The sequence below is a fragment of the Struthio camelus genome, chromosome 2, assembly GCF_040807025.1.
Source record: "Struthio camelus isolate bStrCam1 chromosome 2, bStrCam1.hap1, whole genome shotgun sequence".
Lineage (NCBI taxonomy): Eukaryota > Metazoa > Chordata > Aves > Struthioniformes > Struthionidae > Struthio > Struthio camelus.
Window position 1 is genome coordinate 127314095 of NC_090943.1, and position 26169 is coordinate 127340263.

At 37.6% G+C, this 26169-nt stretch overlaps 1 long non-coding RNA gene across 2 annotated transcripts in view; it reads right to left on the bottom strand.

Annotated features, from left to right (window-relative positions):
* Window positions 1-11553: 11553 nt before the first annotated feature.
* LOC104153556 (uncharacterized) overlaps window positions 11554-26169 on the bottom strand; it is a 50173-nt gene continuing 35557 nt past the window's right edge. The window contains exons 3-5 of one of the 2 annotated variants that reach the window (XR_011139182.1): window positions 25615-25749; window positions 20458-20592; window positions 11554-15074 (exon numbers count right to left, since the gene is read on the bottom strand). This is a non-coding gene — a long non-coding RNA (uncharacterized lncRNA). The remainder of the gene's footprint in view (window positions 15075-20457; window positions 20593-25614; window positions 25750-26169) is intronic. The other variant, XR_011139183.1, reaches the window with a different exon arrangement.

Here is a 26169-nt window from a genome sequence, read left to right on the forward strand (position 1 = left end):
GCTCTGTACACCTCTTGTGTTGATTTCCTGAGTTAATATTCATAATTCTTCTTTTCAAGCTACTAGTTCCTCTGTTGATGTTTGCTTTACAATACTCCTATCAAACATACTTTTACAAAATAAAAGGTCTTTTTACTTTCAGAGGCTTCGGCTGGAATGTAGGCAGCTATCGTCACATGGCATATAATATGATCCTGGTTTTATTATCTGGATGCATACAGTTTTCTTGCTCTCCTAACTTTTGCTATCTATATTTTAAAGAAACACTACATCATCCCTATCTAAAGTGATCCACAAAGCAAGCTCACTGGTCAAAAACAGATGTGTATGTTGGTTAGATAAAACATTTTTCTGCATTGCACTTTACTTTATCTTTAATTTTACTGAATTTCTTCTGTTTAGAATGAAAAATGCCACAAATGGCATGCTCAGTTTTAAGTACTGCAAGCAGTAAGTATATTTCTTAAGGAGCTCTCCTCTACATATGTATATGTATGTATATTTCTAACTGAAACAGAACAAAAAAAGCAAAGTCTCTTTTTAAGAATAACCATAAAAGGTGAACATTTCCTTCTTCTGCATTCCCATCTCAAAAAAAAAGGAAAAAAAAAGATATGTACAGTATATATTTCTTTCTCAGACTGATCCTCTTCACCTCTGTTTTTCAGATTATAGCGCTTTCATTTTGTGTTAGTTCCTGCACAGGACTTTGTTGTCCTTCTCAAAAAATGATAATAGCAATAATTAAACAACAATCACTGAACATCTGCATCTCACAAATACTCCTTCCACCTCAATCACGAGAGTCTTTTAACTCACTGATAATTAACCACTGCATCCATCACCGTTCCTTTTTTCTTCCTTTTCTTTTTTTCAGTCAGCTGGTCCCTCTGTCAGCCACAGCCCTAATATGACTGTTTAGAGAAGCAGCCGTCTTCCCCTTTTATGCATAACACTACCACCTTCAGCTCCGCTGAAAGGCTTCTACTTGTTTCAAGTTAAGCTGTGCATAAGATTCAATTTCTACCTAGAGGTATTGAATATGTATTAAATAACAAATAAAAATATCAATTGTTCGTGGGTTTTTTTTTTTCACTCTCCTTCATCTGCATTTACTTCTTACGTGTAGATGGTGAACTTCTGGGGCCATGAGTTTTCCCTCGAATACATGAATGTGGTGAACAGCAACGCTCACAGAGAAGGTGCTGCTTCCTGCTACATCAGTGTGAAAGAAAGGAGGCTTTTATGCAATGGTTATGTTACAAAGACAAAAACAAAATGGGCTTCCTCTTTTTATATTCCCTACCCTGATCCCTTGCTCCATCACCTCCCCTACATACACCTCCCCGTGTCATTAGGCCTTGTATCCTAGCAACATATGGACCCTTTACCCGAGCTTTATCTGACTTCTGCCTGTATGTGCTCAGGCTGTCAGTCATTTAAGAGAGAAAGTGATTGAGCTCTGTCCTGGATGCCTGTATTTGCAGCATTTGGACCGTGCATCGGTATCATGAGAGGACACGTGGCAATGTGTGTATGCAACATACTCAGATTAAAGTCCTATTAAATGAATACTGTACTAAGTAAAACAGAAGACATGCTTTTGAATTTGTGTTCATGAAGAATAATCCTTTTCACCTATTCCTGTAATTTACTTGTGGTACTGACTTCACAACTGTCGTCTTTGGTGAATTTACACTTTCCTCTACGTACAAAAAGGGTGTACTCTATTTTCCTTTTAAAGCTAGTGTTTGCTGTGAAGCTGCATAAGGCGAAATCATGAACTGGTTCCCTGGATTGCTTGCATGCCGTTTCACTCTGAACCAGATCATGAGGGTACGGTGAGAAAATTCACACCCCACTTTCATTGTCTATAGTGGTAAAGAACAAACACTCACGCGGCATTGAAATAATGCTGGTATTCCCTATACCTGCAAAAGAAGGGTCTAGTGGTTCAGGCAGTCATTGTCACCAGCAAGAGAACAGTGACTCTGGCTCCTAGGCCACAACTTCCGCATGGCCAGTGCCTGATAGGTGTTTCGGGAATGATGCAGTTGAGAGAAAATTCTTAGTAAGGGGTTATTTCTAACATCTAATGTTAGATATTTGTGCTGTTGCCTAGTTATGAACTTTAGCTCCTCTTACAGTCAAGGAAGAGAGGTAGGACTGGAAACTATAGCTAGAAGCCTTTAAAAGTGACTGCACAGGCAACCTAGACTCCTGTATTGGAGTACTTAACATTATGTGACCGAATTTATCAATTTCATTTTGTGTTTCCTTCCAAGGGAGACAAATGGTCTAGGTACAGCAGCAATCTTATGGCACAGTGCAAAGATAAACATTGATGCTGAGATCCTGTTGTGGGCAGTGTCCTGTTAGTATACCTTAAATTGGGCAAGAAACAGGTGCATAATCCAAACAGGCAAAAGGATGAAACACCAAAAAGGCCATTGCAGGAAGTCTTAGTATTGGGCTCCCTCCATCTGATCTGTTTTTGCGTAAAGAGCCCCAGTGAAAGACTCACATTTCAAGAGTGCTGCTTGAAATGCTGACCACAGTCACATCCTTGGCTCTCTCAGCCCTCAGCCTTATTCAGGATTCCTGCAGTTACCTCTAAGGGAGATTTAGGCATATGTTCAAGAAGGCAGTGAGCATTTCAGTCTATATAGTCTGGTGTATAATCTATACTCAGATGACCTGCACCTGTTTAAAATTACTTGAAATTAAATCCTTAGATAACCTGCACCTTTCTGGAACCTATACAAAATGAGAGGCAAAGGCACACTGGGGAAGCAGAGATTTTGGGATAAACTTATATTATCCACACTTGTGTATTAACCTGCACTGTTGCTTAATCGTAGGATGTAGGATTATTTTAGTAATTCATAGATTTCACATATGAAAATGTGTTAACCCCTCAGGCACCTCAATAAAGATCTGATTTTCCCCATTGATTCTAAAGAGAGAATTAGGCAGTGCTGGATAATAAGCACTTGGAATTACTCCTCCCTTCGGTGCTGTAAAGCAGCAATTAGTCCCTAAACCAGTGCCCACTGAACTCAATGGAAAGACTCCTATTGACTTCAGCGGGTACTGGATTAGGCCTTTTATGGAACAGTTACATTTTGATATTCAAGCCAAGGTGGTTACTGAATAAACCCACTCATTCTTTCTGTTAATACAGTGTTTAGTCCTTACTAATCTGGGCACAGTGTTTCCAAAATATACAGCTCTCAAGAGACTGTACTTCTGGAAATTGTACAGATACACATAGTTCCAAGCAGATAAGTGAATACATCAGCGTGAGGCATCTGAATTTGCCAGTAGGTCAAGATTTTTGACTTTTCTTCCATGTCCAAAACTGGAATCACTGTTGTTCATGGGAGTACTCAAGTTAGCTAATAAGCTAACCAAACACATTTCATTTAACAACAAGCAAAACAACCATTTCTGATCTGCTGCATTCCAACGTTTGGTTCCTAAGTCATTTCATGCAGACTTCTGGTAACAATTAATACTACCATAAAAAGAAAATAACAGGGAGAAACATGCGCACAAATTGAAAGCAGATATCTGAATGCTGTTGTCCCACAAATTTAGATCAACCGCATGTCTGCCTGGAAACTTGTAACTAGCATTCATGAGTGATGTTATAATATAAAGTGTGGTGGAGAAATGACAGTGGAGCCTGTTTGTACTTTCTGGAATTAATATTATATGTGCAGATAATTAAAAGAACAATAAAAATACACAAGATGAACATACACAGGGGGAAGGTTTAAACATCATCCAAAGATGTCATATGGCATGGGCCTTAGGGAAATAAAGGCTTACAGGATACTGGCAGACAGTCCTGCTGCTGGTACCAGAATTTAGCAGTTTTCCTGCTTGAAAATAAATCCTTTTAGTTAATCCGGTTCTGTGGGTGGAATTACACACACCACTCCCATTATTGTTAGACAGAAGTGCAGGCTGAATTCCCATGAACTTTTCTGAAAATATGACTTGGAGTCTCTCCTATACAAAGCTTTATTTATTAGAAATGCTTTTTAACACGTCATGGTGAAATCTTATCGTGGTAACATCAGATGTTGCTGATATTAGGAGGGTGCACATTTCAATTTTGATGTATACCTGCAACTCTTACTAGCATGACAGAGAATTTACTATGCATATCAAGAGGGGAACATATGAGATGATTGTGAATTCTTTCACCCAGTATGCTTCAGAGAGTAAAATCTTAGTGGCCAAATGTTGACACCTGGCATAGAGATGAATTTGCCGCAGACAGCCACGGTTATTGAATGGGAATGTGACAGCTCTGTAAGCCTTCCCTTCACCATCTGGTTCATTCTGGAATATGGAATATATATCACAATTACATGAATAAATGAAAAGATATGCAAGTTAACTGAAATGTATGTGTTTCTCTGCTTTTCTGCACAATGAAACAGCCATCTGGGAATCAGTATGTCTCACATTTCAAGCACAAATCAAAGCAAGCAGCAATTCACTCTGTGACGTGTGCTTCATAGAAAACTGGACTTCATTATCACAGAGTTAATCACTTTGGAGTCTTTTTTCAGTTTTTTTTTTTTCTCTCTCTATGGATACAAAACAAACCTATTTGGAAATAGATGGAGACTACCCTTATTAAAATTGTATTTGGAACAGAGTGTGGCTAAAAAATAAGAAAAAAAGTGGAAGCACATTTGTTTGTACTCTTGCCTCCCAGATCCAAGCTCAGAGGTGGGTCTGTAGAAAGGGGGAAAAGAATAGCAAGTTAGATATATTCTTTTCCGCCCTTTCTCTCCCCAGTTTTTTTAATATGCATATTCTCCCTCTTCACTTCTATGCAGCAGTATTGCCTAATGGAATGGGTGACATGGATCCAAAGCATATGGTCTTGCCCAGCAAAACTTAATGTAAAGTGGATGGGGTGGGAGGCATACTGAGAGCCAGACTGTCTGCCAAGAAAAAAGCTTCTGACCTTCCACCATCATGTAGCATCTACCACATTCAAAGGCACAACCTTTTCCTTTTTTTTTCCCCCCTCAAATTTTTCCCTTTTCTTTGCAGAAGGTGGGTGCAAATCCTTGTAATTGAAGGCAATGGAGGTTTGCTGTGGCAAAACCCTTCTGGGGCTAATCTCAGGGGAAGGGATGCTAGGACTCAATGGATTTAAAAGGCACAATTTCTGTGGCTACCCTGGGTGTGCATCTGGTGTGTATGGTAGCTGACATTGCAACCAAAGGCAGTGAATGCATTTGATAGGCAAGTTGCAATAGCTCTTTGGAAAAGCAGCTTTAGAACAATGGATTACTGTAGTTTCATTTTATAGATGTCATTTTGTAACATTTCTAGAAAGAAAAGCTGTCTCCGTTAAACAAAAACCAAAAAATATAATTGCTGGAAACCATTCATACACATTTGCCCCCTGTCCAAACTTCATTAATCTCCTTGAACACTAGAGCTGACTAATTCTATGGGCTTTTAGCCAAGATCATAAAAAATAACACTTAAGAATAAATATTAATGACTGTTGAACGGGTCCTTCCTATCCTTGTGCCCTCATATAATGCTATTGTCAAAAAAAAAAAGAAATAATATAAGGTGATTTCAGAGAATGCACCTTTTTAATGTCTGGCAAAACTGCCTATGTAAAATTTCTCCTATACAAAGAAAAGAATGGCTCTCTCGTGGCTGCATATTGGATGCACTTATGTACGTTTGCAGCGTAGCTGCATGAATGCAGAGTAGTTGCATGAATGCAGGAGCAAGCTCCTTTCCAGAAAAGAGCAAACCTGCAAATCTATATGTGTTACATTCTTGTTTAACCTGCAATTGGTGAAGGGGTATGAAACAGCCCTGCAGAGCCACAGTAGATTAACCATTGATCTGGGACCAAAGAAAGCCTAGGTTTTCCGTCTCTAGAATTTGCCTCCTCCATACAGTGGATATATTTCTGAGGTGTTAAGCACCCTCAAGACCCACAGAAAACAATGACAATGTTGCTTTTGGTGGTGTAGGATCTGACCCCTGAGGAGGGCTGAAAATCATCATCTTCTTGTGACTCTAAACTCTTAGCAATAGAGATGGAAAAATAGCTAGCACCAGGGCTCACTTGAACCCTTGTTGTCAGAAGTCTTTTCATGAATGTCGGAAAGAAAATCTGCTTTGAATATGTTCTCCCTATTTCAGTTGTCTAAAAAAAAGAGTCAGGGTCAGAGAAAGGGCACAGTAAATTTTGAATATCTGAAGATGTGGAACTGATGTATATCCACTAAATGCTAACATAATTAAGACATGACATCATCCTTCAAGCATTGTGGGTGCTGTATCTTGTACTGTCTAGGTTGTAATGGTCTGCTGAGGGCTTAGTTATTTTTTCTCTCTGCACCTCAGATATGTGTATTAAAAATTATAAAAATCAAATTGACTTCATAATTGATTTTTTATGGATGTTATTTGTTTTGCCATGAATATTTCATAAACAGTTTTTTTCCAAGTATAGCATTATAAGATGTGCAACTGAAAGAGATATATAGTAGTCTGTGCATGTGTGTCTATATGAAATCAATGTTATTCTTAAATCTAAATTCTTTATTATTAGGTTGGATTTTTCCATTAAAGTTTTTATCTTGCTTTTGTTAAAGTCAAAGGGGAATTAATCATTGTCTTCAGTTAGCACAGGAACAGATATGTTAGTATTTTTCTGCTATAGTTACCTTTCAGATCATTTAAAAAGTGGCAGTGAAAAAAGGGATCAGAATCTGTACCACTTTCTCCCATGTAAAAACCTTTATTCTCATGAAGCGTTCCACTGGGGTCATTGCATAAAGAGGAATTTCAAGACAGAGCCTACTTTTCTCAGCTACATGAATTCTGGCTTTATCAAGCTCACATGTGGTGCAGCTGAGGCGATGAAAAGGTGGCTGAAAAGATGAGGAGGGTGGAGACCTTTCAATTTCCCACAGAATAGGCTTGCTAAGGACAGAAAGAAGAGAGAATGAGTATGAAAAGCCCAAAGTTACTCCAGACAGAGCTCTCTTTGCGGGCTGATTGCTCCAAGCCTAGTGGCAAGGTAATCCTTTCACTGAGCATAGATATGGAGGGGGGGAAGCATCAGGAAATTCCTTCTGAAGGCGCTGCGAGCAGCTCCTGCCCAGTGGGGACACTTGCACAGTTCTGCAGGGGTCTCCACTTCGCAATAAAGCCACAGGCTCTGGCCTTCTGCCAAGGAGACGGTGCTGTCGGTTTATGGACAGGAGTCCTCGTGTGCGACATACACCTGGCAGTTCTTGCAGTCTAACTTTAGCCATCTAGAAGTTAAGCTTCTGCTCTGAATTAGCTGTTTAGCCTCCTTTTACAGTGGAACATCTCCAGTGGGGGTTCATTTTGTCCTGCATGAAGTGGAGTTTGGAAATGCCTCTCTCTTCACTGACGGCAAGGAGATCTAGACAGCTGGCTTAGGCCTAGCTCTTAAACGGCTGAATTTAGGTGAGAAGAAATGCACCCAGAGCCAAATCCTCAGCATCGGCATCATCACTAACTAAGCATAATCTGTGAAGAAGTTGTAATGCTGTGGATTCCCTTCAGTGAGATTTTGCTAGTGCCCTGAGTTATGCAGTCACATGCTCAGTTAAAGCAGGGCAAGCCCACTGGGTAAAGAACAGCATTATTACCCAAGGATTAGCTGTGTAACAGAAGACAGCAGAGAGCTGTTAACCTTTTGCTTTGGTAGGTATTAAGAAAGAGGGTAACAGGAATTTTCCGTCACTAAGGACGTATCAGGCAGCATTAGCAATGGATAATTTGAGGGGTTAAGAAGTCTGCCCTGTAGGAATTTTTTAAAAAAAGTTAATCTTTTATAAATATTGAAAGTTTCACAGGCACAAAGTTTGCCTCAGACAGATTTAGTTCTTTTAGCCCAAGCTCTTGATATTTGCCAAAGGACAAACAAAATGGGAATTTGCATCATGCCTCCACACGTGTTTCACATATTTTACATGTGGCGTCTAAATGGCTCCTGCGACCTTAGTGTGTGGATCACACGTTTTTCACATATGCTTTGTGTGGTTCACATCTGTTTGAAACATTGTTTCTGACAGTAGAAATCATTATTGTTTTACAGCAGGCTCTAATAATTTAATTCAAGAAGCAGAACTTGAGAAGACACAGAGTGTTTTCAGTTTTGGTTTAGATTTTGTGTTGAGTGCTACCCATTATAATTGCATACCGGAGGAGAGATTCACAGCCCAGGCCAGAGTTTCCAATTAAGGCGATCAAGAATTTTTTGTCAACATGTTTTTTTTTTTTTCAGGGAATATGCTGACTTGTCAAAGTTGTCACTTTTGCAGGAAGGTGCCAGATCCATCTATTGTAGTGTTCTGAAGGGATTTTTGGATCTCCAGCTGAATTTCTGCTCAAAGCCAGAAAGTCAATGGTCCGCAGGCAGATACTCACACAGGATTTGGGGAATCTCTACTTAAGATTTTGTTCTGCAAGATTTAGAGCACAGCTTGAATGTGGTTCTTCCATTAATCCTTAATGTCTTGGGCTGTGCAGTTAGTTTTTCTCTGCCCCAGTAAACTATTTCTACAAACTGGAAATGGTCCTACATAAGGAACTGAAAATGGGAGAGGATCTAACTGAGGCTATAGCTTGATGCAGGATGATGATGTAAGAGATACTTCTTTAAGTCCTTGATACACTGCATGCTTAATTATTTATAAAAGCAGGATTTCTCCTGTGAAAGAGGTTGAAAGCAACCCTTCCTTCCACCTGATGGACAGGGCTCTTGATGTTTCAGATATGTGTATTCAAATGGTTAATCTGAACCAGACAGAAAAAGAATTTGAAACTTGGCCTTTTGTGTCCCAAAACTTAATAGCTTCAAAATGAACAGATACGTCCTATAGCGGCAACCCCAAGCCTACAAAATGGGACTTACCTTTCCGGGTGACTACTGCAAGCCTGACAGCATCACTAGCATCACATCAGTTCTTTCATAGCTGGTGTACACATAACCAGTCTATCAGTTTTACCGAAACAGCTCTAATAGGTCTATGGCAAAAACTGCAACTAGAAAAGAAACCATTTCAATGTGCTAAAATATAAGTAGGATGGAAAATCATTTTATTTTAGGGTCGATTCCTTATGACAGCACAATCAGGCCTGAAGCATTTATAGATTCAACCCTCCTCCATTTCTTTGTTAGATCTTCCAGGCACCAAGCAGGTCAAACTACTAGAAATGGGTGCACTGAAGGCATCCAGACACTGTGGAGATGGTTGAATTTATCTATGGTTTTGACCTCCACCAAATGAGCAATGCCTGCCAGCTACTGAATTTGTTATCCCTGCTCTGTCCCATCTATTCCATGCACTTGCTCAAATAGTTTACCCAAGCTCCTATCTCCTTGCTTATTATATATACCCCTCTTTAAATTTCTGGCAAGACATTCTCAAGCTCCTGTAATTCTCCTTATAGGTGATAAAAGATTTTTTGTTTTGATTGTGAGTTTAAGTGGCAAAAAGTACCTCTGGTATTGCAGGTTCACAGGGAAAAAGACATTCACTGGGCTAGCTGCAGACCTGGAGGTGATAGACCTCCAGGGCTCGTCCCACCATGTTCACAAAGAAAGAGGAGGAGTGACTTCATTGTACTTTCAAAAAGGGGGCTTGAAATAAATGCAGAAGTGATCACACTGCACTTGAATGTCATAGAGCTCTGGAAAGAGCATACCTTTTGGGTCTGAGCAGGGTCTGAGTGACCCTTTGGACGGAGAGCTAGTCTGCATTTGGAAGTTAGAAGCTGAGCTTTATATTTATTAGCTTTTGAAGGTGCTTTGATATCTTCTGCTAATGGCACTAGGAATTGATTTTGTTCTGTTTTCAGTGAGGACAAAAAGGGACATAGAAAGGTAAAGTGGTCTGGTCAGGATCACAGGACATGAATTTATCCTTGGCAGGGCAGAATTCAGTATGTGGACTGTTTTTCTAACTGTGTGTTCTTTGCAAGTCATGCTATGAAAAAATGCCAGTTACTTTAGATACTGCACCCTAGTGTTTTATCTTTTCACCTACCTGTTTATTAGATAGCCTTCTCAGTGAATCTCTCTTATTTATGCATTGGTTTTTGCTTTCTCCTTCCAAAACAATCATACCCTTCCCTGTGAGGGCAGAGGGTCCTAAATACAATGGTTCAGCTAGTTGGGGAGGGAGGCATCATGAAAAGGAAAGGTCAGGAAGGGAGATCCCTGCTGCTCATTCACCATACTCAATGGCATATGTCTTCACAGCAGATTTATGGGGGTTGCAGGAGGGGGCTGAGTCTAACAAAGGGACAACGTCAAGGAAAAAATTATTAGATGCCCCCTCCCCAGGAGGGAACTGCTGCCGTATCACATAAGCTGCAGTGACACATTTGATTGTGGGGGAGGGGGAGTATTTTGCATCTCTCGGTCCATCACATATCCCCTGCACATAGCCTGTTTACTCAAGCTTTTCACAGGCATGCAGGATTTGGCTCAGAAAGAACAATCCTAAGCCAGAGATAGAACCCCTGAAAACAAAACATTAAGAAGCTATGATTCTCTTCTGCTGTCCTTGATGTATACATGTAAAGCTCATTAACGCTAATGATAGTCCAAGAACAAATGAGCCATGTTGTACTGCGGCTGCTTTATCCCATAGGCAGAGCAGGAATGTGGCACCACTCACCCAACAAGTTACCTAACACAGAGTTGGCCTCATGTTGAAAGAGATTTGAAGCTGTAGGCAGTTAAATACATAGCCTGCCCCTTAGGACTGCCACCGTAAATAAGCATTTTAAAAGAATCTCAGTCTTTAATGAAGAACAGAGGGAATTTTCAATCAGTAATCAGAAACAGCTCTCAAAATCAGGGATAGTGGAGTGGTATGCATATTTTTATTTGGAGCACAGAAAATGCATTGTTTCTGAGCTATTCCTATAAGTAGACTCGCTGTACTGTTAAAACCTTACTGGATCCTGCAGTGTTTGTGATTCTCTGAGTATTAGAGGAATTAGAGAAAGCCTTCTAAAGTAGTTAGAGGCACCACAGTGAGAAATGATTACCCACTTTAAAAATAGCCATGTACAATTAAAAGGGAAAAAAAATAAATGAAAGGGAGAATAGATGCACATAAAAAAGACTGAGTCCAAAGAAAGGAAAAATAATTTAAAATACCTATCTGCTGTAATCATTCCAGGCACCCTGTGAAACTGCATGTGCTGTAAAGGAAGGAGGAGAAGTAAAAAGACACTTATCTAATTGTCTACAAATTAGAGTAAGAACTACATTAATGACACCTAAGGATATATCCCTGTTAATGAGTCATCAGGATTCTCAGGAGTAAACGAGATTCCATGCTTGTGCAGTAAAATGTACTTAGGTCAGATTAGAAAGACATTATAAGTCATAGAAGACATAAATAAAAAAAAAATGCTAATAGTGAATGCTATAATCAGCGAGGCCCATCTGCTGAAATGCTAAAACTTCCATAAAGATTTAAAATAAAATATTGACAGTCCTACACAATCAAATATAGATATAAATACATATAAAAGCAAAATAAGGTGAGGCCCAAAACCACAGTTGTAAGAAAATAAGAAACATCTTTTTTATTTAAAAAAGTATATATGAGGGAATATAAAGAAGTGTGGCACATAAATATATGTGCTTTGAGATCACATACAAAAAGTTGTCCTTTCTAAGTGTCTCTTTACCTTCTACAGTTCTGCTGCCTGTCCTTCAGAACTGCCTATAAGAATGTTCATTCTTATTCTATAGACTCAAGACTGTGAGGAATTAACGTTCTGTCTACAGGCACAATGAACAGGAAATCAGTGAAGGAGATCATCCTTTGTTTTCCTCATTTCATACTTTTGCTGGAACATTTGAAAAGACTGGCAATTTTTAGCTGGTGGCCAAAATGGAATGACAGAATGTGAAATATATTTTTATTTCTAAGATACATAAAATCAAAAATAAACCTTCCATTTCTGGACTTCATCTGTAAACCACCATACAACCAGTCACCCAGTATGCTTGCCCAGGAGGTGCAAGTCTGAAATTTTAATCCTTGCTATAGGTTTGAATACAAAATATAGTTCCTGGATTTGCAGGAGAGGTGTCCAACAGCAAGGCAAAAGAGTCACTCTTACATGCATTTACTGCTGGAGTTACTAAATATTTGGACAGTACATTCAAGGTGGAACAGTATCAACAAATAGGACGGAGAATAACCTTCCTCCAGCACAAGTATACCCTAATGGAGAAGGCTTTATTATGAGACATAAGTAGATAATGTGTTTTCAGATCCCCAGAAGCAGATGAGAAGTTTGATTCTGGTTACAGTTAAGATTACTACAATATTAGGGTCAAAGAGAATGGGAGACAAAGTGGAGAAGAAAATCACTGATTACAAAGTTAAGTCTTTCCTTTAGTCATTAAACCTGCAACAAATTAAGTAGCTCAGGAACTTCACATCAATTCATTTTGAAAATGCTGTAAGCAACTGTTTCAATATTTCTGAAATGTTTTGTCAGTCTTGTCTCATTTGAAACGAATCCATGAATTTAGGCAGAATTCACAAGCAGTTTTGGCTGTCCTGAAGACGAGTTTTTGAGCACATGAAAAATTTGGAAAAAAAGGCCTCTCGTCTCCAGTTGTTAGTTCACTTACCCTGAGCAGTGCCAAAAGCATAGGGTATGGTTTGACACACGTGGCAAAGTCCTGTGGGTCTTTCATTAGGGTTTTCATTAGGTATAGGGACAGAAATTATTGTATCACTGAAGGATTTTTCCTCAGTCTTTAATTTCTCTTTCTTGCATGAATTCTGGCAAAACTGAAGACATGGAAGGTGATGGAGTTGTGCCTGCTTCTAAGAAGTCTTAACGTAGCCAGAAATGTCCAATGATGATGTATCTTAGAACTCTTCAATTTCTTCAGCCAAGGGTAACCTCACTAAAAATTACACATACATTGGAAGAAAAGGAGAGATGTAATCAGATCACTTCCTCACAGCGATCAGCAGCATTGTGAGGCAGGGTCTGTTCCAAAGCGTCTAAATATCCTCCTTTCCAGCTCAAGTGACTTTCTTCTCACCAGCCTCCTTAGACTATATCTTATTTCCTATTGTTTCTGTAGCAGTTTGTTCTGTTTCCCATCATCTCATATATTCATCAGTTTCTGCTGGCCCCAATCCCGAAGTCAACCATTTTAACCTCCTTCATTTTTTTTAAGAACAATTAATTTTAAGTCAAAGGAAATTAGGGCATAATTGTTACAAAATACATTTTAAAACCTGAGAAAATGGATCAGTTTATGTACCAAATGTTCTTGGGCATCTTGCTAATTTGAGCTACTTTTAGAAGGGTTTCTTGACAACATAAATCCCATGTGATGTGGCAGCTGTTATGTTAACTACAATGTTTCCATAAAAGCATGCAATGTGGTTGTGTAATCCCAAATGTAAATTCATTTGTTCAAGTTAAGTCTGCCAAGACACCTCATTTTTTCAGCTTTTTAATTGCTCTGTAAGTCTGTGCTCTTTGTGCTTGAAAGGATAACACGTTTTTTCCCTCTCAATTCATTGATTTTGCCCGTATGTTGAACTAGATACCTATCAGCTATAGCTGCACCCTGGTACTCCTCGTGTAGGATACTGCAGGAAGTAGTGGTATATAACTGAGATCTGCCTTTACTACACTTTCACATTTCAGATGATTTGGTTTGGGTGTTGTTAATAGGTCTGTCTGGTGCCTAATCAACAAACAGCATGAACAAAAGGGACTGCTCAATAAATGAGGAAAAGTCTAAAGCCTGTTGTTTTCAAATTGTTTCTTAATGAAAACAAGGATTAAAGGATTCAACAGATCTGCATGTTTTACTGTTTTTCTTTTAACAATGATAACAATGTTTTGAATGCCATTAATAACATTAAACTTTTTGGCTGATCGTTATCTTCTAAGCTTTTCTCTGACATGAGAGCAGCAAACCCTTCCAGAAGTGGAGTGCATGGTTACTCGGCTTTAGTGATGTAACTGAAAGGGCTGTGTCAGCATTAGCATCCTCTGCTCACAACTATGTGAAGCAATTTTGTGCTGCAAAGGTCAACAGTGGAAAACATTTAACAAAAGGAGTTGTATATCTAGTTTTTCTTCTCCTCTGTACGAAATTTATTATCAGATTAAAAAAAAAAGTCATGCCATATGCTGAGCATTGTAGATTTTTAAAAGTGAAAACAAAGGTGATCACAAAGTTAATGTTATCATGTAGCTGTAGGTACAACAAAAATAAAAAAATATTCCTGCAGTCATAATATCAGACCTAGTCCCGTCTTCACAATCCTCAGTGAAGTCAGTGCCACACTGCTTATAGAAAGTGTTGCTCATTGTGAGTCTTTTGCCTCTGCTAGTAGTTGAACCACAGAAGACGTCTGAGCTGGCTTTTGTGTGCAACCTACGAGAATTAGCTCAAGGGACTGGTGCACTGGCTCTAGATGTGGTAGGCTTTATTTGGTCAGAAAACTTAACTGTATGTCCTGAGACTTCAACTTCTGTAGACTGGGGAGAAAGGAGGGAGGAACAACCATTTTGATCTTCAGGATCTTTTGATCTTGATTCCGACTTCTTTGTATAAGCTGGAGTACATACAGTTGTTTGTCAACCTCTTTTGACTTGGCCTTTCAGAACGAATTGAGCTTTTAGACTGCGAATTGCAAGGACTTCCTTGTCAGTGAGCAAGAATGGGATGCTGTTTCATAAAACATCCTTACAGCATGAATGTAGAGTGATTCATATTCAGCACTTACGAGAAATATTGGAATAAAATCATTGTGTTTGTGTACATGCACAATAAGAAGACATACGGTATCCTGCATAGAATTTCTAATCTGTAGCTTCAACAAAGATAACTGCTATTTAACAGAATGTTAGGGGAGTTGTTCTCCTTATTTGTAGAAACATTTGCAAGAATAGAGGGCATATTTTGGATAAGACTTGCAGTTCATCTGTAACTTTCTTCTTGACAGTAGTCCTGAATGCCTCTGAGGAAAGTGAAAGGAATATGTTTTAGGTATAATGTCTGAAATAGAGAGACTGGTTGAAATCTTTAAGTGTTCAATTTTATATCTCTTCCAGAGTTTTTTTTTTTTTTAATGTATTCATTATTAGAACTCTAGATAGTTTTGTCATGCATATAAAATCCAGTTTCTCTTTAAATCTTGCTATGATCTTGGCCTAAGTAACATCCTATGTGCACTGTGTAGAAAAGTAATTCCTTGTCTCAGTTCTAAATTTGCTGCCTTTCAGTATCACTGAATGTCCTCTTCTTCTTCTGTTTTCAGACAGAGAAAATAAAAATTCTCAGTATATTTTCTCTGTATCATTCATTACTTTATATACTTTTGTGTGTCCATTCCTATTTATCTTATTGCTAAAGTCACAGTCTTTTCAATTTTTCTCCACATGAAGCACCAAAATTTGAAAATCAAAATGACAACAGGAAATTAGTATAGAAAATACAAAGCGCAGAATTCCTACTTTTCATATGATATCTATTTGATTAGGAAACAGGTGAATCAAAACAAATGCCTTTTCATATTATTTATAACATAATAATTGAAAATGTTCTCACCTTAAAAAAAGGAGAAAAAGCTTTCAAATAGTTCAGTGACTAGTAAATGTGAAGCAGAGGACTGCATTTTACAAAACTCTATAATTGCCTTCATTTCTTCCTAACTGCTTCATATTTGTGTGGCTAGAGATAGTAGATGGTTCTGCAGAGAACACAAAGCTTTAACACTTGATGAGTTTACAGATTTCATAGGAAATGAAAATACCTTGTTTTCTTCATTGAGTTACTGTTATCCCTTATTATTTTAGTTGCTGTTAATAAAAGAGCATAAATAAAATAAAAAGGGAAGTATTTACAGTTTCCTAATTTAACTCCTATCGGTTTTATCTGTTCTTGGAAAACAGAATTTAATGTTCACTGTTGTCAATGTAATTTTATCACAAGGAAATTTCATGCCTCAGCCAGCCCTGATGTGAACTGCATTCAGTGACGTCAATGAAAGAGGAATATTGTTTTATTCTCCATGGCCCTGTACAGAGAAATAAACCACCATTTATGTATTATAAACAGCTTAACAGCATCTTTCATTTAATCTAAAAGTTTTCAGTCACAATACCAGCTTTCTGCTTTGATTTGAATTTTCTGCAGTACCCAATGGTACAGTGGGCAAAATGCCAGGAAAATGAAGACTAGGATGGAATTCCTTTAGGAAAATTTTCTAGGCATTTCAATCAGAACACCATGGGCAAGTCATTAAGATACAGCTATTCCATTTCACTCAGTTTACATTGCTGATAGATATTGATACACTGTGAAAGAGTAGGAATTGTCAATGAATCGTTTGGCATAATAGCATTTGCCACTAGTTATCATAGAGATGTTACACATGAGGCTTAGGCCTACTGTTGGGGCTCTCCCAAAGAAAAACTTTTGAAACACCTATTTCCTTTTTTTTTTTTTTTTTTAAAGTGTGATTTTGGTAAGCTTTCGTGAAAAGCCTTAATTCAAATTTACCAAAAATAATCCACATGCATAAAAGCTGCTTCTCATTTGCAGCTAAGCAGACAGGAACGCCTGAGACGTTCTTTAGATTCTTGTTTTGACTTTGGTCAAATGTTAGGTACAGGACAGAGTACTGGTGGGCAGCATATCTGATTTGTACTGTTTTCTGTCTACTGACCCTAGGTGGAAGCCAATATAAGCAACACTGGAGATGTAGCAGTTTGCTATTTTATTTGAGAGTTTGCTAAATTTATGGTTTATGAGTGAGATTGACAGCACATGGCCAAACTAGAAAGTAAATGTTATATGGTTTGTGGAATCAGGGTTGATGTCATCAGCTGTGTACATAACAGTCATCACCAGCTAAACTCTGGATAATGGACATGCACTGAACATAAAAGCTAAGAGCTGTCCTATGTCTTATTTGAAAATATGTTTCATAATGATTAAGGCTCTAGAATAAGTTGTAAAGAGTAAAGATTGGTTTAAGAGTGAAACCAACCAACTAGACAACCAAAGAACATTGAACCACTGGCCACCTTGGCCTGCTGGATGTGGACAGAACTTGAAGAAGCACCATAAGGCAAGAGGGAGGAAGACAAGCAAAGATATATGCAGTCTCATGCACTTCACATTAACACTCTGCCTGGTTGTTGGCCATGTTGTTAGTCCTCCACCAGATTCACCAACAGCATAATTTTTGAAAGAGATGAAGAAAAATATACAATAAGTTGTATTAGACAGATGGGTAGAAATCATGTTTGATGCTGGCATTTGTTTATTCATTATGTAGGGTAGGTGAGGCAGGTCACTGATTAATGTCCACTTAGATATTTCTTGATTTATACAGTGACTGCTTCCTTTGCAAATGTTTTGCCTTTTCACTTATAAACAATTAATAATGTGTAGCTGCATATATCTTGATTTTAAAAAGGCCACTTTTGACAATATAGTGCTTTATGCTTGAAAAAAGTAAAAGAGTAAAAGTTTAAAAAAGACATTGCAGAACTCTGCATGAGTAGCCCTGGATAAATACTGCAAAAAAAAAAAAAAAAACAGAGTTTTTTCTTGTCATTAATTAAAAAAAAATCTTAACCCTTAACTACATTCACTTTCAAAGAACTCTCATTTAAGAAGAAGAGTTTTAACAAGAGTAACCATAGCATAAATATTCATATGGCCATCTGAAAAAAAGAGTCAACTGCAAGAAACCTTTACTCCAGGCTTGTTCCCCTCATGCATGCAAGGCAGTAGAAAACTTTTGTGGCCTGCATGAATAACGGCTGAATGATAGGCACAATCATAGTTAGGCAGGCACAGCTGCATTTATGTAAACATGTATTGCATAATATTCTTCCCATTTCCATGAATTCTCATTTGCATTGAGCATGCTCTACAGTTTAGTGGTGTTAATTAGGCACTGGTCAGAAATCTTTATTGTCAAGACATTTTGTTTCTGGATTTGTTTTTCTGTCATCTGATTACAGAAGACAATATCCTAACCTGAATATACTTATATTTTTATTTGTATTTTGTGTTTTCCTTGTCTACCATGTAACCTCGGGTGGGTCCAGTTACATGCGCTCATCTGGAAATCATCTGCAGAAGACCTATAGCTGAGGAGGGATTTAGGGAAATCATGTTAGGTGTTGTTCTTGCCTTCCTGACGACATTTGATTATTCCAAGATGATTTTCAGGAATGTTGCCACTATAACTACCAGCATCATTGTAAGGTTGTCTAGGAAACCTTTTCTGCCTGGAGATCTGCTGATTAAAGGATGTCAGCATTATTTTTGCTGTTGATTCATAGAGAGGATAATTTGGTTTTGGTTTCTTTAGTGGAAGCTTTTTTGTAATTGTTATTGGTCAGGAGTACAACCCAAAGGGCTAGCATTGAAGTCACCTCTCCAAATGAGAAATGGGGAGTGAGAAAAAAAGGACTCTTGCAACTCTAAAATTATTCTCCTGTTACTCACTGATTCTTTTTAAATCAGGCAAAACAAAAAATCTGATTCTCTTAGCGTTTTTGGGGGAATGAGGAAGCTAAAGATAAGCAGCAGAAAATGATATTCTAGATTATGAACTAACTTTGCTGTGGAAGATAGTGGTGATTGTTACTTGAGGTTTTTATGCATGTTGGTACAAAGGAGTAGCATGGAGGAAGTAGCTAAAGTACAAAGATGACTTCTGGAGTCATCTAACCTGCCTCAGTAATGCAAACTAGGGTAGAGCCTCACCAGTGTGAAGAGAAGTTTGTGGCTCTAGTTCTGAACATTAATTTGAAGTTAATAGATGGATGTCATGATTCTTTTAGGTTTGAGCGGAAGTGAATTTTATTGGAGAGAGGGATCGCCCTTCTAGAAACAGCATGTGGTCATAGAAGCTCTTCTACCAATATTAACGTTGTAGAGATGAGTATGTCATTGTAGAGATGAGTATGTCATATTGACGCGGTTTTTGTTCGAGACAGATCTATGTGCCTTATTTCAAGGAAGCAGTGAGTTTATTCAACCAGCTGTGCTGTCTGTCATGTAAGGGAAGAAACAGTAACAGAAGAACAGGGCTGTTGTTATTTAGAATGAGCACCATGATAATGGATTTATGTTTTTTTGTTCCAAACAACCGAATCTTTCTATTTCTGGTAACACTCATTACAGATGAAAATGGCACTAACGGGGAATGTTAGCCTTTCAGAGTCCATCTTCCCATATCACTAGTGTGGCATTTAACTTGATATAGGCATGTGATGACACAGCTTTTTGTCATCAAGTTTCACCTACTTTTAGGCCAGAGAACTCAAAAAGGCTGACCAAATGATTTTACGCATTGATAGTAGGAAAAATGACACAAAACACATGGAAAGAAAGCACAATTGCCTCTTTAGTCTTGGATTACAAGATTCTAATGCTGTTATAAGGCTCATTAGTTATATAGCATTCAGCCTGTAGGAATTTTGTATTTCTCCAGTATCAATGGATTTTCCAGCTGTTGTATTGGTTAACTTTCTAAAAGAGTAGTATATGCTGTAAAACTATTGCCCATGGCCAACGGTTAGCCAATAGAACAGTCCTCAAATCCTAATGTCAAAAGAGCAAGATCTTGAATTCTGGAGGGATCGTCATCATGGGAATTGCTGTCACAGAATCATCATAGGATAGCTGGAGGTGCAAGCATACTGCCTGGTCTCTCTGCCCGCTCCAAGGACCCCAGCTCTTGCTCTCTGCCTGTGTGTGCTTTGAGCAGCCTGACTCTAGTGCTCTCTGCCTGTCTGTCCCTCAGATCTGCCTCCTCAGAGACCTTTTGGCCTGAACAGTTGTCCAGGCCTGTGCACATCATGACTTTGTGTGTGTGTGTGTGTATGTGTGTGTGTGTGTGTGTGTGTGTTCCCAGCAAATTCTGCATATTTTTCCTCTTTAATGCTCTAACCCCTCAGAAAAGACCTCTTGCAACATAAGCTCAGTTTGGCTACCTATTTTTTGCAAAAAAACATATGAGAATAAAATAAAAATGATATGGCTTATTGGCAGTTCTTATTGTGGGAAATTCTTTGCTGAAAGTTTAGGAACTGATCATGTTGGCTATTGAAAGCTTTTTCTGATTTTCTGAGATTTCTCTCACTTGTTTTATGTTTGCTGGATATTGAATCAGACCCTTTGTTATCAGTCATACGGAACAGAAATTATCATATTCAAACTTTTCCCTAGCAATTGCTGGGGAGATCATTACTGTAGTAGAAAAAAAGGAGGTCATGGTCAACTAAAGCCCAAATCCTTGCTCTCCGTGCAGAGTGAATATGTTCTAGGAGATGCTTACTTATTATGGAGGCTTCAGGCACAACATCTAGACTTACCTCTCTTGAGCAGATATCTGCTGAAGCAATTAAAGTAACACTGGAGTTTCATTTGGTTATAATAAGCGAGAACCCTGTTGATAGGTAGGCCAGGTAGAAAAAGCATTTCAGTTTGCGCAGGAACTTGTAGCAGACCTGACAAAAATTGCAGTTCTTTTAATGGTCATCATTATAGATGAGTATCTTAGAACAAAGAAATGCAGACCTCCCATTTTACTCCTAACTGTTCCACTTTATTGCATTAGCTTCTAAAGTTTTCATTTCAGTTTTACTCTGAATAGTATCATTGTCACTGGTGTGATATAGTCTCTGCTATAATTAATGTATACTCACACTGCAGAATTGTCAATAAAGTATGTGGTAATTGCTCAAGCATCTGTCAGTGATTGTCCATCATGCCTGTGTACTGAATGCAGCGATAATAGCAAAACATTGTAATATATTGTCATTTTTAGACTCAGTCTTACAAACAACCATTACAGCCATGTCAATTACTTCAGTTAAGATACAGATATTAGGGTGCATATTTTGGGGGGGATGAAAATGAAATTATTCCACCTAACGTAATCTGTGAAAAGACAGTGATATTACTCATAATAGCTGAAGAATCAGAAGTCTCTGATTGCTAGATGCTGAAATATTCCTCAGTGACAATTCTTTTTGGAATAATAAGAGACAGAAGTGCCACTTCCAATTCTGTGCCGTCAACCTGTAAAGCCAAAAATCCTGTGGGTATCATAGCACTTTCATTTTGCTGAGAATTTCCCTAACATATGAGATAAGACACCCTTCGGGATGGCAGTTTGTCTTTGGTTCCAGTGGGACTGTAATTTCCTTTCTGGTGCACTTCTTTTCAGATGTGCATTTCATGGAGAAAAGGAAGAAGCATTAACAGACAATTACAAAATTACCATCATGTCCTATTTGGGATTTCAGTCCTTTTCTTGTTCTGCAGTATGGAGATACAATGTGATAATCCTACATACCACAATATAGTAACTCCTTTCAAACTATGACTTATTGCTGAAGATAATGTAATACAAATGTGATCTATAAATGTATATAAATAAATATATGTGTGTGTGTGGTGGGGTAAATACATACTGTGTTGCCTCTCTACTGTTAGAAATTACAGAATTCATTTGATTGCAATTTCTTTTCTCTTGTCACTCCTCTAATTCCAGGGACCATTTTCTCTCAGAGAGACTTTGTGGACGAGTTGCTCTCCCAGGGATCCCAGTAACTAGGTAACTAGACTGTAAAGAATATACAGTCTAGCATTTTTGTGGAAGCTGTATAAGTGGAATTGATTTATATAAAAAAAAAATCTGAAAATTGATGAGAAAGGAAAGTAGAAAAAAGTAAGAAAAAAGTAGGTTTTCAAAAGTTTTTTCGATATTGCCTTTCTACATGTGACCAAATATAAACTGGCTAGTTTTTTGCATCAATATTTCCAAAACCAAATCAAAAAAGTCTGTATTTATTAGAGACTCCATAAAAATGATACTGAATTATAAAATGTCTAATAGTGTAGAATTTATAGTGATGGTGTGACTTATATTTGCAATAAAGCATAGAATCCATCTTCAAAGGACTGGATGCTTGGCTTTACTATAAGAAATTATACAAGTAATAAAAAAAAATTGTTGAGGGATTTGTTAAAACCAGATCATGGGTCTCAGCTCTAAGTGAATTTATTTTGAACCTTCTGAAGCAGACATTGCAAATTTTTACATTCTAATGAGTGAACAAAAAACATATATTTCAAAGAAAATAGCACTCATAAATTACATTTATGACACATGAGGTTGCTGACTGCTGTGCAGGGAGCACAGAGTAATGACGCTAATATGCACTCTAGCTTGATTTTCTCAGTTCCCAACATGCTCTAATTCTACACTACAAATCTTTAAATGGCAGTTATATTTTAATTAATATGATTATGTGCTGCCATTAGCAGACCCTCCCCCAGCACATTTCTCCTGCCAAACCCATGAATGCCAGTAAACCATTAACATAAAAGGGCTGTTTGCTTATTAAATTCATCCACACAAATAGGCAAGGGTTGCAATTGTTGATTTGCCATTGAAAGAACAGAACATGAGCGAGTTGCACAGTAGCTGGCAGTTGCAATTATCTAGTGTAATTAAGTCTAATTTATAAGCCCCCCTCAAATGAGAAAGTAACAATTTTTGTTAATTAACAAGAGCATTTGTAAAGCTCGTTAACTCCATCATTCACCATCTGCCTGGCTAGATGGGAGCACGCAGTTATTACAGTGGGACATGTTGCATATGTGTATTTGTGCAGTAATCTGTTTGGAAAGTCTAATGATTGAAATGGGAGATAGGAATGGATGTTATATTACAGTGAAAAGAAGATCTACTGTTTTCATTTATCTTTACAGCAATGCAAGTGCTTTGTCATTATCTTGTGCATACGGTTTCATTATTCTGATACAGCACTCTGTTACATTGCCTCATACCATCATCCCTACAAGCCTGCAGGGTACAAGAGCACTTATCTTTCCTGATGACTGTTGAATCATTTAAAACAAGTTATTAGTGAAACAATTAAAATGATATTGGTTCACAATTGTATTGATAGCTGCCAGGCATAATGAAACATTCTGAATAGCAGTTGGGGGTTCTCAGAATGGATAGAAAATGCTGTTAATCAGAGACAAGAGAAACCTCTAAAGAAAAACTAAATTGCAAGAACACATTAATTGTATTGGAACATTTCATTTAATTGAGAACAAAGGGAAGGTAAAAATCATATTATCAATGTTTTATGAACATGAAGGAATAAGAAAATTACTATGTCATTTGTCACATATCTTCTGTTGGAAATGGAAATTGAAAAGGCTGTATTTAACTTTAGCAGGAGAAGGCCAAATACATCATGTTGTTACATATTTTGTTTTTCAGTGGGATTGCAAAAACTGAAAGGAATAAGGATTTTTTTTCCCCCTTAGAAAGTGACTATGAGTGAGTAAGCAACAAGCAAGTTACAGTCTACTAGTCAGCCGTGTAAGGCAACAGAAGAGCTGTGCTGTCCTGTCCATTCATGAAAGTCTTGAGAAATTGCCACTGTAAAAATCAGATATGAACAACGTGCAAATGACACAGCACATGCACTTTTTACTTCTTTTTCTTATTTTCTTAGGAGGAAGGTCATGACTAATGTTGTGGAATTGTAATACTCATAAGAAGAGGACACTTAATACTTCTGGTTAATAATAGGCATATTTGCCTGATCCAATGCTCCATTGTAGCAACTAGAGAGTCAGATCAGAGATGATTCTCATTTATACAAAAGGCCTTAATGTGGTTGCAAATGTACATAATTTAAAGCCTCTTACCCTGCACAATGTTGTAAAGGGGCTTTGTGTAAATGGGAATTGGGCTCACTGAGTGAACTGAAACCTGGATGAATTTATCTTAATCCCATCCTCCATCACCACAGACCTCCTAGTTCTGGCCAACATGCAAAAAGGTTTGTCACTCATACCAGATTACCATGCAGCTCTGTGCCCTTCCTTTAGAGACTGTATGGAGACCAACCCATCTACTATATTCAAGACCTGGTTCACAATACGAATGAGAAGCTGAGGAATTCTGACTACCAATACAAACTTTGTCCCAGTTTTTGAGATTGTCTTTCAAAACACAGTGATACCAGATTTCAAAGGAGGAGCAATACTAGCACAGAGGAGAAGATCCATCACCATCCTAAGTTCATCAGCACTTTTTGATAAGCAGTCTATAGTGTTAAATTAATTTAGAGTTTCAAGTCTTAATTGCAAATCTGAAGTAATGAGGGTAACCAGAGAGATGGACAAACGGAATAGGAAGGAGTCAGGCAACTTTCTTTGAAACATTAATTGATATGGAATTATGCGAAAGCCATTGACAGTGAGGAAAAGTCTTCTAATTGAAATACCATTGTCAGACTTTTATTCTTTCCTTTTTTTACCTTCCAATGATTCCTAGGATACTGTAGATTGCAAGCAAAGCTGCCATTTCTCCCATTTCCAAGATGAACTTAGAAAAATACTGTGTATGGCATTTTTCTTACTTGGGCTTGAAAGTTTTTAAAGTAGATATAGTTAAAATATGGCTCAAAGTATTTTAAAGCAGAGCTGGCATTTTCTTCTGTTCACAAAAGTGTTGCGTTATATGTATGTTTTTCTAACCTGTTATTGTTGAATGGCTAGCAATTGCAAATGTAGCTGAGCTGGGAGCATTTCATGAAGTAGCTAGCCCATAAAACTCTTCGGAAATTTGTTACACAGAATTAATATAAATATATATACATATATACATATATATATATATATATACACATACACACACACATATATATTTCTCTTTAATATGGGCATTTAACTTGGGCAGTACATTTCTTCCTTTCTCACTGGATTGTCTGACCTTTATAAGCTAATATCTTGCGTCATTTTGAGACTTACTGCCTCAGTTCTGTGCATTCCTGGCTTCCTATTTTTGTAGCATCCTCCCTTTCCTCTGCTATTTTCAAGTTGCTGTGTAAGACACTGTTACAATAAGAAATACCATTGGAAACTAGAGGATTAAATCATGAAAGTATTATTCATTATATGATTCACCTATTTTCATCTTCTTATCTGGTCTTCAATTATTGGCCAGGCTCAAAGATGAGGCACCAGACCAACTAGCACTGTAAACTATTAGTATGGTGATTCCTATGTTCTTAAATCCACAGGAGTAAACAACACTTGCAAATTAACACTGAATTATAAATCAGATTTCTGAGCCTGGACATTAAGAACTTTGTGATAAATTAACAAAAGTAGGAGCTGATTAAAGAAGAGTTTCTACTGGGGAAAACTTTAAACTAAATTTTTTAATTGAATGACAAGGAACAAATTTGACCTACAGAGTGATTACTATTTAATAGAGAAGTGGTAAATGTAAAATTCATCACAGACAGTTATTTTGACAGTATTTGTAAAAATAAAATGTTAGTTCTCCCAATCTCTCAAGAGGAGAGAGAAGAAATGGATACTCATTTTGGAAGAGACACTTAAGGCCAAAGTGGACCCTGGCTAATAGGTCTGGAAAAGTGGCATTTGTAGGATGTCTTGCTACGGTGATAACAACAGGTAGGTGAGGTTACCTTTGTGAATGCTAGGAAAAAGGCATACAAATTTTTAGGGGCAACTCTTCAGAAGATCATCAGCCTTTAAGAGGTGCGGAGCACTTGTAGTTTTTAATTGGAGTTTTGAGTGCTGAGCACTTGTAGATTTCAAGTCTGTAGTAGAGAGAGAAAAAAAAATCACTATATATACAGTCTCCTGATTTTTTCTTTATTTTAAAGAAAATAGGAAAGTTGGTGTCTAGCAAGGAAAGATGTATATAAGCTGGATTTACTAGCTGCCTAGCAGATTTTACATTCAATTTTATTTTTACATTCAATTTTCTACCATGCGCATATACAGATCAGCTGGGCAAGCACTTTCAGAATGAGAAAATTTCTTTGTGTATTAATGTGTTGATTCACATGCAAATAAACTCATTCATACATGAATACACATGTTTACGTGGATAAAATATTCCAGACATTCATGACAGGGAAGTAAAAAGTCCAGCAACAACAACAGTACAGATGATCACAGCAAAATGAAGAAAAAAAAAATCAAAATTCTGTCATGAATTAAGTAAAAGTATTCAT